The sequence below is a fragment of the Ranitomeya variabilis genome, chromosome 2 (genome assembly GCF_051348905.1).
Source record: "Ranitomeya variabilis isolate aRanVar5 chromosome 2, aRanVar5.hap1, whole genome shotgun sequence".
Taxonomy (NCBI): domain Eukaryota; kingdom Metazoa; phylum Chordata; class Amphibia; order Anura; family Dendrobatidae; genus Ranitomeya; species Ranitomeya variabilis.
The window spans coordinates 1017183292-1017197388 of record NC_135233.1 but is presented as its reverse complement, the minus strand read 5'-3'; the positions used below and the strand labels follow the sequence as shown (position 1 = coordinate 1017197388).

The 14097-nt window shown below is 53.3% G+C and overlaps 1 protein-coding gene across 3 annotated transcripts in view; it reads right to left on the bottom strand.

Moving 5' to 3' along the window:
• Positions 1 to 13640, bottom strand: part of STAG1 (STAG1 cohesin complex component) — a 190854-nt gene extending 177214 nt beyond the window's left edge. For 2 of the 3 annotated variants that reach the window (XM_077291303.1, XM_077291304.1), the window contains exon 1: positions 13297 to 13640. The gene's annotated coding sequence lies outside the window, so the exon portion shown is untranslated. The remainder of the gene's footprint in view (positions 1 to 13296) is intronic. The other variant, XM_077291306.1, reaches the window with a different exon arrangement.
• Between the last annotated feature and the right edge of the window lie 457 nt (positions 13641 to 14097).

Below are 14097 nucleotides of genomic sequence, written 5' to 3'. Positions count from 1 at the left end.
TAACCTCAGTCCCGACTCTATGATGTTTAGTATCCATCGACTTGAGGTAATCTTTTCCCAGGCTGGGAGAAAGAGAGATAACCTGCCCCCCACCTGGGGCGAACCTTCATTGTGAAGGCTTTTTGTTGTCATTGAGGTTTTTATTAAAGATAAAGCCCTTATTTTTGCTCTTTTTATCTTCCCATTTTCCCTGGTTTCTCCCCGTGTTCCTACGGAAAAACCTCTTGTTCCGAAAGGGCTTCCTATAAGAGGGGAGACCCAGAGGGGGGAAGGATTTTTTCTTGTCCCCCGCTTTTTCCAAGATGTCATCTAGGGTGGAACCAAACAAAAATTCTCCTTCACAGGGGATAGTACACAGTTTTGTTTTCGTCTGCAGGTCGCCTGGCCAATTTTTAAGCCAGAGGGCGCGCCTGGCCGCATTAGCAAACCCTGCTGCTCTGGCGGATAGCCTGATAGAGTCAGCCGAGGCATCAGCTAGGAAAGCCGCAGCCCCTCTCATTACGGGTAGTGTGTCCAGTATTGAGTCCCGGGAAGTTTTCCCCTTTAATTGTCCCTCTAGTTGGTTCAGCCAAATCATCAGGGAGCGTGAAGTACATGCTGCCGCTACCGCCGGCTTCAGGCCTCCTCCCGCTGCCTCCCAGGTACCTTTAAGAAAGGCATCTGCCTTTTTGTCCATCGGGTCTTTTAGGACCCCCATGTCCTCGAACGGGAGGGAAAATTTTTTAGAGGCCTTAGCGATTGCTACATCTAGTTTGGGGGCCTTCTCCCAAAAGGAGCAGGATTCTTCCTCGAAGGGGTATTTTCTTTTAGGTGTTAAAAGAGCCTTTTTCATAGGCTTCTTCCATTCCTTTTTAATTAAGGCTGCTATTGTTTCGTTAAGAGGGAAAGCTCTTCTCTTTTTTTGTTCCAGGCCTCCAAACATTATGTCTTGTACCGTTTTTTTGGGGTGGGAGTCTACCAGACCCATGGTACTTCTTACGGCTTTTATGAGGCCATCAGTATCCTCTAGAGGGAAACAGTTATGTCCCCCCGAGGAAGAAGTAGATGATGAAGATGAGGTGGAGGAGTTAACGGACACCGAACTCTCACTATCACTTCCTGATTTTGAAACGGGAGATGGGGACCTGAGTCTGGCTTTCTTCCTTCTTTTCCCACTTTTTAGTGATCTGAAGGTGTCCTCTACTTGATCTTTAATCAGGCTCTTAAGGTCTGTTGCAAACCCAGGAAGGTTTTCGGATAAAGTTTGCTGAATGCAAGTATTGCATAGTCTCTTATCCCATGTAGGTGGAAGATCCTCTCTACAGATGGCGCAACTTTTGTGCTTAGTTTTACATACGCTTTTCTTCCCCTATAAGAGACAAATAATAATCTTACTGTCTCTGACATTCACGAAGATCCACTTACCACCTCCAGGACCCATAAATACCAGTTGGGGATTTTCTGCCTCTGGCTTCTTCCCCGACGCCGTACTGGACTCCTTACTGTGCTGGGACCTTTGGCGTTCTTTGCTGGTGTCCTGGTGCCCTTTCTGTTGTCGCCTTTTTTGCTGCTGCGGCGATGCTACAGGTGGAGGTGACTCGGGCTGAGGTGATGTCGGGTCGCTCATACTGCTGCTGGTCTGCGGATGCTGAGCTGACGCTGCGGCACTACTGCTCATGAGGCTCTTTTGCTTATTACAGCAGAGCCACTGGGAGGATGTGCATCTCCATATTTAAATTCTCCCGCCGCTTCACGCAGCCCGCGGGGAGGAGCGCCGAACTCTCCAAGCAATTAGCTCGGCGCTCACTGCCGGCACCTGCGCAGATCACTCTAGCGTCCAAGCGGCGCCCCGTCGGCGCCTGCGCAGACCGCGCTCAGCTCGAGCGGCGCTTTCCGGCGCCTGCGCAGATCGCTTCTAGTGAGCGGCGCCCGGCGCCTGCGCAGGCCGTGCTTAGCGCTTGAGCGTCATCCTGACAGCGCCTGCGCAGACCGCGCTCCGATCTCGCGGGACCAGCCTGGATCCCGGGCATGCGCCGATTTCCAAGATGGCGCCCGGGAAGCAGTTATGGCGCTGCTGACCGGCGCCCCCGGTCCTATGCAGCCCTTGTAGCGCGCCTCTGCACGCCCGATGGCGGTGCAGCGTGCAGTCTCATGCTTACTCAGGGAGGGTCGCGCTGCACCTCCCACAACCACAGAGGGACCCCCCTGGATGTTGTTGCTGCTGCATCTTACCTAGGGGAGGTGACCGCGACTCCTTATCACCTCCCCCGCACACCCTGTTGCCCCTGGCTCCCAGCGGTGGCGCTTCGGGTCATCGTCGACTGGTAAGTCCGTAGGTCTCCCATCAAGGACAGGAAACCAACTGATGCAGGAGAGTGGTACCGCCTTTTTTATCCGTAGGTTTCCTGTCCTTGGTGGGCGGATCCCCTCTCTCCGTGGTGCCGTCATGTGCGATCAGAGAAAGTTTTTATCTAATCTGTATCTTTTCTTTTTTATTAGTTTCCTGTTTCCATGTGCAAATGAGAATAAGGGTACCGTCTCACAGTGGCACTTTGATCGCTACGACGGTACGATCCGTGACGTTCCAGCGATATCCATACGATATCGCTGTGTCTGACACGCAGTAGCGATCAGGGACCCCGCTGAGAATCGTACATCGTAGCAGATCGTTTGGAACTTTATTTCGTCGCTGGATCTCCCGCTGTCATCGTTGGATCGGTGTGTGTGACACCGATCCAACGATGCGTTCACTTGTAACCAGGGTAAACATCGGGTTACTAAGCGCAGGGCCGCGCTTAGTAACCCGATGTTTACCCTGGTTACCATCGTAAAGTCGTTGGTAAGTCGCTGTGTGGTCGCTGGGGAGCTGTCACACAGACAGCTCTCTCCAGCGACCAACGATCAGGGGAACGACTTCGGCATCGTTGAAACTGTCTTCAACGAAGCCGAAGTCCCCTGCAGCACCCGGGTAACCAGGGTAAACATCGGGTTACTAAGCGCAGGGCCGCGCTTAGTAACCCGATGTTTACCCTGGTTACCAAAAAAAAAAAAAAAAAAACAGTACATACTCACCATCTGATGTCCGTCAGGTCCCTTGCCGTCTGCTTCCTGCTCTGACTGAGTGCCGCCGTACAGTGAGAGCAGAGCGCAGCGGTGACGTCACTGCTGTGCTGTACTTTCACTTTGCGGCGCTCAGTCAGTGTGGGAAGCAGACGGCAAGGGACCTGACGGACATCAGATGGTGAGTATGTACTGTTTGTTGTTTTTTACATTTACGCTGGTAACCAGGGTAAACATCGGGTTACTAAGCGCGGCCCTGCGCTTAGTAACCCGATGTTTACCCTGGTTACCAGTGAAGACATCGCTGGATCGGTGTCACACACACCGATTCAGCGATGTCAGCGGGACCTCAACGACCAAAAACCGGTCCAGGCCATTCTGACACGACCAGCGATCTCGCAGCAGGGGCCTGATCGCTGGTACGTGTCACACATAGCGAGATCGCTACTGAGGTCGCTGTTGCGTCACAAAACTTGTGACTCAGCAGCGATCTCGCTAGCGATCTCGCTATGTGTGACGGGGCCTTAAGTGTCTACTATTAGGCCATGTGCACACGTTCAGTATTTTTCGCGTTTTTTCGCTATAAAAAAAAAAACGTTAACATATGCCTCCCATTATTTTCAGTGTATTCCGCATTTCTGGTGCAAATGTTGCATTTTTTTCCGCAAAAAAAATCGCATCGCGGAAAAAAAAGCAACATGTTCATTAAATTTGCGGAATTGCGGGGATTCCGCACACCTAGGAATGCATTGATCCGCTTACTTTCCGCATGTGGCTATGCCCACCATGCGGGAAGTAAGCAGATCATGTGCGGTTGGTACCCAGGGTGGAGGAGAGGAGACTCTCCTCCACGGACTGTGCACCATATAATTGGTAAAAAAAAAAAAAAAAAAAAGAATTAAAATAAAAAATAGTCATATACTCACCTTCGATGGCCCCTGGAGTCTTCCCGCCTCTCAGTGGTGCATGCTGCCACTTCCGTTCCTATAGATGGTGTGTGTGAAGGACCTGCGATAACGTCGCGGTCACATGACCGCGACGTCATCGAAGGTCCTGCACACACACACACCATCTATAGGAACGGAAGCCGCTGAGGAGATCGGCTGTCTGCAGGTGAGTATAACCATTTTTTTTTAATTATTTTTAAACATTCTATCTTTTACTATTGATGCTGCATAGGCTGCATCTATAGTAAAAAGTTGGTCACACTTGTCAAACACTATGTTTGACAAGTGTGACCAACCTGTCAGTTTTCCAAGCGATGCTACAGACCGCTTGGAAAACTTTAGCATTCTGCAAGCTAATTACGCTTGCAAAATGCTAAAAAAAACCGCAAAACAAAAAATGCGGATTTCTTGCAGAAAATTTCCGGTTTTCTTCAGGAAATTTCTGCAAGAAATCCTGACGTGTGCACATACCCTTAGGGTATGTGCACACGTCAGGATTTCTAGCAGAAATTTTCCTGACAAAAACCAGACATTTCTGCCAGAAATCCGCATGCGTTTTTTTCATGCGTTTTTTGTGCGTTTTTTTCCAAATGCATAGAATTGCGGGAATAAAACGCGGAAAATCCGCAAAATTAATGAACATGCTGCTTTTTTTACCACGATGCGTTTTTTTCGCGGAAAAAAACGCACCATGTGCACAAAACATGCAGAATGCATTCTAAATGATAGGATGCATAATGAATGTATGCGTTTTTAATGAGTTTTTATAGCGTTTTTATCGCGATAAAACCTGAACGTGTGCACATACCCTTAGGGCTCGTTCAGATTAGTGTGCTATATATTATGTACCTACCTGTGCTGTCTGTGTAAAATTCACACATCACAATGACAAATGTTACTCAACACACCTGTTGAGATTACAGTATTGTCAAACGGCTAATAGTCCATAGGGAGAAAAAATATATACGTAAAATCGCAGCATGTGATTTGCCTGCTCAAGGCTATGAACGTACAAATATTTCATAAACAGCGGGAGTAATAAGTATTGAACAAGTCAATTTTCTAAGTAAATACATTTTTAAAAGGTGCTATTGTAACATGTCAGTAACAACCGAACCAATCTGCACAGGCAAAGAAATCACCATAGATGTCCATAAAATAAATTATGGGTAATAATAAGAAATGACACAGGAAAAATACTGAACGCAAGAAAGAGGTGCAAAAAGCCATGATATCAGATTAAATCCATCAGTAAATAGAAAGCAATCATGCCACTTAACAAAAAGTAGTATCAGCTGGTTCAGCTGATGGCCTACAAAAAGTTGTCTCATTAACAAAGTGCCACACAAGAAGCATCTCATGATGGGTAAAACCAGTGAGCTGTCTCAAGACCTTCACAACCTTATTGTTGCAAAATATACTGAGAATTGGTTAGGCTACTTTCACACTAGCGTCGTGAACTGCACGTCGCTATGCGTCGTTTTGTAGAAAAAACGAATCCTGCAAAAGTGCTTGCAGGATGCGTTTTTTCTCCATTGACTTGCATTAGCGACGCATTGCCACACGTCGCAACTGTCGTGCGACGGTTGCGTCGGACTGTTGCCACAAAAAAACATTGCTTGTAACGTTTTTTGTGCGTCGTGTCCGCCATTTCCGACCGCGCATGCGCGGCCGGAACTCAGCCCCCTCCTCCCCGCACCTCACAATGGGGCAGCGGATGCGTTGAAAAACAGCATCCGCTGCCCCCATTGTGCGGCACTTCCACAGTATGCATCGGTGCGCCGCAACGTCGCATTGAGAAGTGCAGTGCACGACGCTAATGTGAAAATAGCCTTACAGAAGAATGACCCAGGCACTCCCAGCAAGATTATAGACAAAGGAGTGAAAAAACTCAACCAAAAGCCAAGGACCACCCGTGGAGAGCTACAGAAAGACAAGAAATCAGCAAGCATTATCTTTTCAAAGACAACAAGCAATACACTCAACCCCCATGGCCTGTATGCACGCTCACCAAGCAAGTCAATTGCTGAGCAAAAAGAATGTTCTAGAGCATTTAAAATTTGGTCAACAACATTTAGACAAGTCTGTGAAATATTGAGAGAATATAGTCTTTGGATGTCTGACTCTTTGGATGCCATAATACACACCATGATTGAAGGTCAAAAGGCACTGCACATCAGCCGAGGGGAAAAAAATAAATAAAACAACAAAGAAGTTCAGAGGTGGAAACATGTTGTGGGGCAGTTTTTCAGCATACTGCATTAGAAAACTTCATGTAATTATAAGGAAGGATGAATGGACAAATGTACTGAGATTCTTGTTACAAATCTGCCTCCATCTACCAGGATAATGAAGATGAAACGAGGGTGGACAATTTAGCAAGACAATGATCTCAGACACACAGCCAAGGAAACTCCATTAGTTTCAGAGAAAGAAAACAAAGCTGCTAGAATGGTCTGGTCAATCACCAGATCTGAATCCAGTGGAAAATGTATGAAAGGAACTAAAGCTTGAGGTTCATAGAAACAGCCCATGGGAGCTTCAGGATTTGAAAAATGTTTTGTGTGGAAGAATGGGCCAAAATCACACCTGAGCAATGCATGCAACTAGTTTCTCCATACAGAAGGCATTTAGAAGCTGTCATCACCAACAAAGGCTTTTGTATGAAATATTCAATATATTTCAGTAAACGTGTTCAATACTTTTTCCCTGTGTCATTTCTCATTATTACACATTTATGGATACATTGCAATTCTTAAAATAATTTAGTCTACCTTCAGATTTTGTTTAAGTGATGTATAAAAATGATTTTCATATCTGCTCATCTAAACCTGGCCTTAGATTAAGTCATTACAGGTCAATATTTATATCAACATCTGCAAGGAGTTTGTATGTTCTCCCCGTGTTTGTGTGGGTTTCCTCCGGTTTCCTCCCACATTCCAAAGACATACTGATAGGGAATTTAGATTGTGAGCCCCATCGGGGACAGCGATGATAATATGTCCAAACTGTAAAGTGCTGCGGAATATGTTAGCACTATATACAAAATAAAGATTATTATTATATTGATATTATACAATGAACAGTAGAAACCTCCAGCATAAACTAACACCTGGAGAAGTCCTAGGCCTCCACTCCACTAAAAAAGCAGGACTAGTTCCATGCTTACCCTGGAAAAGCAGTACCACAACCCCTTCCCCCGGTCACGCAGAGGCTATTCTAAACATATAAACACTGAGACTGCTGAGATATGTGGCTGTAAAGTGTCTATGTGCAAACAAGATAAAGAGCCCCTCACATGATGTATGGGTTAAGCAGCAGAGGATCCATCCTGTCACCATGAAGAACAATAGACACCGTATCAGAAGCCATTAGCCTCAGAGAAGCTGGTGACGCCACATTAGAAGCACACCCATTAGGACAGTTTTCATGGCCCCAAGGCTGACTTTATGGAGCGTTTGACCTGTAAACCTGGATGAGGCGGCAAGAAGATACTTGTCAAACCGGAAACAACAAGCACGTTATACCTGTAATACCATAAACACGGCCTCATTTATCAAGAATAACCTCCCTGTAAGGCACATGGGCAGATTTATCAGGAAGGTCGTGGGGACAGAAAGTAATACTAGGACAGCCTCGCAGGTCATAAAAAATGTCATTAATGCTTTAAACTAGGAGATTCATCTCCTTCATGTGTCTTTGTCCTGCAAGTGTCTTTCGGCTAGGACTTCAGTTCGTCAACTAAAAGTTGACCAGTTATCCTATTTTTGTTTAAGGGTTTAGAAATACATAATTGTGAGCTCTAAACATCTTGTTTAATCATCAAGCTAAAAAATGTAATGTCCACATAAGCCCAAATTCTGTAATAACTACAAAATGTTCACTAGATATAGCATGCCATCAAGGAAATCCACCAATGCCCAGACCTATCACTGCCCCGAGAATTAATCCAACGGTGCCCGGTCCTAGGACTCATCCACCGATGCCCAAACCTAGGACTGACCCACCGAAGATCAGACCTAGGACTGACCCACCAAGAATTAATCCAGCGGTGCCTGGGCCTAGGACTCATCCACCAAGAATTAATCCACCAATGCCCAAACCTAGGCCTGACCCACTGAGAATGAATCCACAGATGCTCGGACCTAGGACTGATCCACCGAAGATGAGAATTAATCCAATGGTTACTAGACCTAGGACTGCACCTCTTGGAATAAATGCACCAGTGACCAGGCCTAGGACTGTACTCAGTCAGGATATTTACTCCTAGTCCCTGTAAAAAGTCTAACCAATAAAATCACCATTTCAGCCCCTAAACATTTTTACATTTCCAATTCCTTCCAACCAGATACATCAAAAAGTTATCAAAGAAGATATACGGTACTGGAGCAACAGTACCAAGTTTCCGCTCATTAAAATATCCAAAGTGCTTCCATGGTTCTAGGTACTTTATCATTTGGCCCTAAGCATGGCCCAGGCCTCAGCCCAAGACTTTTGCCCCACACACAATATACTGGCATCTTTGGCAGATGTTGCTTTGCTAACATTGGAGGCCAGTTGTGCTAAAATAAACATACAGATGCAATATCATGGCATGTAATGGCACAAGCCAAATATAAAATCAAAACAGCCCTGAAAACAGCAAAAATATGAAGCAAATATCAAAATATGACCGAATGTGATGGAAAAAAAAAATGTATGCCCAAGTTATTAGTGACATTGGAGCAAAGCGTATGCACAACCAGATGGAAGCAAGCAACAAAGTAGAGCAAGTCCAAGGACTGATGTGGCACTACATACAAATACACGGAGCAAAAACACAACACCGCTATATAATCCGCTGTCTACCACACAGTAGTAATGACAGAGGATGGGGTGAACGCAGGACCATGACGGCCATCAGAGGAGAACACAAAACGAGAGTCTACAAGAAACCCTTAACAACGGTGCACAGGAGCACTGCCGGGCACACACGTTACTTGGACATTCCTCCTGACTGCCAGGTATATACACGCTTGGCTTCTTCCAAATGGGGAAAGAGGAGTAAACTGCAGACATTTGGGGATAGCTTATCTATTGGAGATCATCCCACAAATCTGTATGACACATCTGCTCATACTCAGTCCTGTGTGAATGGAATGGTAGTACATGCGAGTCCACTGCTCCAGTCACTAACAGCGGTGATCACGTGTGGACCAACACTGCCGCAGACCCATAGAGGGGGCAGAGAGGTGGTCACAAGTGCACACAGGGCAAGACCCATGTGATTGGAGGGGGCTAAGCCGGACCTCCATCGATCATACATGATCTAATCTTCATAGGCGATGCATGTTTGTGGGATAGCCTCAGCGTTGGAGGCTTTGTGACTGGATTCATCAGGAGGTGCTGATGTCAATCTTGGCTCCTTATACCCTAGTCACACACCTATGTCACAGTCTGAGCATGGCCGAAGGGTCTCCTGACCCAAAAGTGACAACCCCATGGACAGGCTGTCAGGAGACCCACAGATGTGTGAATGTTATGGAAAAGTACATAGAAAACAAAAGTATTCCATAAAGCCACCACCATACACGAGAGTTGCCTGAGCCCTCAGATTTTGGTGGATCGGCAGCCCATCTAATGTGGATGGAGGCCCCGGACAGATGAGTAGTTGGTGCTCAATCACTCGATCCATTTGTCCAATGGCATGGGATAAGCCGCCACCAGATTCTCATGGAGGACACAGGAGCCATCCCAGGCCGAGTGTTCCGGACGGGACAGAGCTGTCACAATCGTACAGCCAACAGCAACCCAACATACGGGCGGCTCATCACTGTCACCAATGATGACCACCACCTAATCAGTACTGGCGGGGGTCAGGACCATCTTATACAACACAATCGACAATGATCATGGCCAAACAGACATGTGATCACCTGTCATACCAACTATGCAACAATGTCCATTGCAGAGGACAGCGGGCCGGCGCAGAGACCAGCAAAGGGGGTGGCGGGCAAGCGCAGAGACTAGCAGGCCAGAACAGAGGCCAGCGCAGGGGGCGGCATACTCGGGGTCAGCGGACTCGAGGTCAGCACAAGGGGCGGCGGGCCAGCTCAGGGGACGGCGTTCTGGGAGCCAGCGCAGAGACCAGCGGGCCAGCTCAGGGGACGGCGGACTAGGGGCCAGCACAGAGACCGGCACATCAGCTCAAGGTACCTCGGACTCGGGGTCAATGCAAGGGGCGGAGAGCCAGCTCAGGGGACAGCGGACTAGGGGCCAGTGCAGAGACCAGCGGCCCAGCGCAGGGAACGGCTGACTCGGGGCCAGCGCAGAGACCAGCAGGCCAGAACAGAGACCAGCGCAGGGGGCGGCGTACTCGGGGTCAGCACAGGGGGGCGACGGACTTGAGGTCAGCGCAAGGGGGCGGCGGGCCACCTCAGGGGGCGGTGGACTCGAGGTCAGCGCAAAGGGCGGCGGACTCGGGGCCAGTGCAGAGACCAGTGGGCCAGCTCAGGGAAAGGCAGACTCGGGGCCAGCGCAGGGGGCGGCGTACTCTGGGTCAGCGCAAGGGGGCGGCGGACTCGGGGCTAGTGCAGATACCAGCGGGCCAGCTCAGAGACGGCGGACTCAGTGCTAGCGCAGAGACCAGCAGGCCAGAACAGAGACCAGCGCAGGGGGCGGTGGGCCAGCTCAGGGGGCGGCGGACTCGAGGTCAGCGCAAAGGGTGATGAGCCAGCTCAGGGGACAGCGGACTCGGGGCCAGCGCAGAGACCAGTGGACTCGGGGCCAGCACAGGGAACGGCAGACTCGGGGCCAGTGCAGAGACCAGCAGGCCAGCGTACTCTGGGCCAGCGCAGAGACCAGCGGGCCAGCTCAGGGGACAGCGGATTCGGGGCCAGCGCAGGGGGCGGCAGGCCAGCTCAGGGAACAGCGGACCCGGGGCCAGGGCAGAGACCAGCAGGCCAGAAGAGACCAGCGCAGGGGGAAGCGTACTCAGGGCCAGCGCAGGGGACGGCGGGCTCGAGGTCAGCGCAAGGGGCGGCAGGGGCCAGCTCAGGGGAAGGCAGACTGGGGGCCAGCGCAGAGACCAGCGGGCCAGCTCAGAGGACGGCAGACTGGGGGCCAGCGCAGAGACCAGCGGGCCAGCTCAGGGGACCTCAGACTCTAGGTGAACGCAAGGGGTGGCGAGCCAGCTCAGGGGACGGAGGACTCGGGGTAGTACAGAGACCAGCGGGCAAGCTCAGGAGACGGCGGACTTGGGGCCAGCTCAGGGGACGTCAGACTCGGGGCCAGGGCAGAGACCAGAAGGCCAGCGCAAGGGACGGACTCGGGGCCAGCGCAGACCAGCTCAGGGAACGGCAGATTCGGGGCCAGCGCAGAGACCAGCGGGCCAGAAGAGACCAGCGCAGGGGGCAGCGTACTCAGGGCCAGCGCAGGGGACTGCGGACTCTAGGTCAGCGCAAGGGGCAGCAGACCAGCGCAGGGAACGGCAGACTCGGGGTCAGCGCAGAGACAGCGGGCCAGCTCAGGGGACTGCAGGCCAGCTCAGGGAACGGCGGACCCGGGGCCAGCGCAGAGACCAGCAGGCCAGAAGAGACCAGCGCAGGGGGCAGCGTACTCAGGGCCAGCGCAGGGGACAGCGGACTCTAGGTCAGTGCAAGGGGCGGCAGACCAGCTCAGGGGACGGCAGACTCGGGGCCAGCACAGAGACCAGCGGGCCAGCTCAGGGGACAGCGGACTGGGGGCCAGCGCAGGGGCCAGCGCAGAGACCAGCGGGCCAGCTCAGGGAACGGCGGACTCGGGGCCAGCGCAGAGACCAGCAGAGACTGGGCCAGCGCAGGGGCGGCAGGCCAGCTCAGGGGACCTCGGACTCTGGGTCAACACAAAGGGGTGGCGAGCAGGTCAGGGGACGGTGGACTCAGGGTAGTGCAGAGACCAGCAGGCTAGCTCAGGGGAAGGCGAGCCAGCTCAGGGGACAGCGGACTCGGGGTCAGTGCAGAAACCAGCGGGCCTGCTCAGGGGATGGCAGACTCTGGGCCAGCGCAGGGGACGTCAGACTCGGGGCCAGGGCAGAGACCAGAAGGCCAGCGCAGGGGACGTCAGACTCGGGGCCAGGGCAGAGACCAGAAGGCCAGCGCAAGGGACGGTGGACTCGGGGCCAACACAGGGGGCACAGGCCCGCCACCCCTCGCACAGGGGGCACAGACCCGCCACCCCTCGCACAGGGGGCACAGACCCGCCACCCCTCGCACAGGGGGCACAGACCCGCCACCCCTCGCACAGGGGGCACAGACCCGCCACCCCTCGCACAGGGGGCACAGACCCGCCACCCCTCGCACAGGGGGCACAGACCCGCCACCCCTCGCACAGGGGGCACAGACCCGCCACCCCTCGCACAGGGGGCACAGACCCGCCACCCCTCGCACAGGGGGCACAGACCCGCCACCCCTCGCACAGGGGGCACAGACCCGCCACCCCTCGCACAGGGGGCACAGACCCGCCACCCCTCGCACAGGGGGCACAGACCCGCCACCCCTCGCACAGGGGGCACAGACCCGCCACCCCTCGCACAGGGGGCACAGACCCGCCACCCCTCGCACAGGGGGCACAGACCCGCCACCCCTCGCACAGGGGGCACAGACCCGCCACCCCTCGCACAGGGGGCACAGACCCGCCACCCCTCGCACAGGGGGCACAGGCCCGCCACCCCTCGCACAGGGGGCACAGACCCGCCACCCCTCGCACAGGGGGCACAGGCCCGCCACCCCTCGCACAGGGGGCACAGGCCCGCCACCCCTCGCACAGGGGGCACAGACCCGCCACCCCTCGCACAGGGGGCACAGACCCGCCACCCCTCGCACAGGGGGCACAGACCCGCCACCCCTCGCACAGGGGGCACAGGCCCGCCACCCCTCGCACAGGGGGCACAGGCCCGCCACCCCTCGCACAGGGGGCACAGACCCGCCACCCCTCGCACAGGGGGCACAGACCCGCCACCCCTCGCACAGGGGGCACAGGCCCGCCACCCCTCGCACAGGGGGCACAGGCCCGCCACCCCTCGCACAGGGGGCACAGGCCCGCCACCCCTCGCACAGGGGGCACAGACCCGCCACCCCTCGCACAGGGGGCACACACTTTGGAAGACTTTGTGCACTTGGCCGCAGAGCTGACACTCAGTGCGGAGCTCGGCAGGTACAGCCCCGGAGCAGCTCCCGTCCCCGCACACAGGGGCGCACACAGTGCCGGTGTGACCGGGTGGCGGGAAGCCCCGGCCGCTCGTCCCCTCCCCCAGTTCCCGCGCTCCGGCCTCCATTTTCTCCGCCCGCCTCACCTCCTATGGACATCCCGGTTCTTCTCCTTCCTCCTGTCGTCCTCCCGCCCGGAGGGGGGGGTCACGGAACGGTTCCCGGTGCACCGAGTCCTCGGGTGAGGGGCACAAAGGATCCGGCGGGAGGGGGTTAATGCCCCGGCAGGCCAGGCCCCGGGCCGGCGGAGAGCGCTCCTCCTGGCGGCAGGATGTATATTATTATATTGCCCGGGCAGCGGGGGGGTCGGGGAGATATAAAATAATAATAATAATAGGAATCACCCCCGGGCCGCGCCTGGCAGGGAGCAGCAATCCTAAGCCGCCATCTGGCGGTATCTCGCTCACCGGAATGGCGCCGTCGCTTGTCCGGGGAACGGGCGCCCTCTGGCGGAGACAGAGCGGGAGATTGAGAGGGGGCGGTGTCGATTCAATTGCCATGGAAACGGGCGGGAGAGAGGGAGGCGTTGCCGACCCCAGTCACCACGGACCTGAAGGGGAGGTGTCAGGAGATCACCATGGTAACAGGGCAGGGCTGTGTCTCCATAGAAACTGCCCAGCTTGTGTGAGCGCTAATAACCCACGCAGACATTTTTTAAAGAATACGAACAAAATTCGCCGTTATTCGTGAAGAATGACGCATGCGCAGTAAATCTCCCTTTGCCGTGTAGCGTATGCGCATGCTCAGTAATCCCTCTGGTGTGTAGTCTGTGCGCATGCGGAGTAGAGAACTGATGGCGGGAGTAAATAAACTCAAGAGGCGCATGCGTTTTGTCCAATCATGCTCCTGCTGTCACTGTGCTGTGTTGTCATGGTGACAGTAAGGTC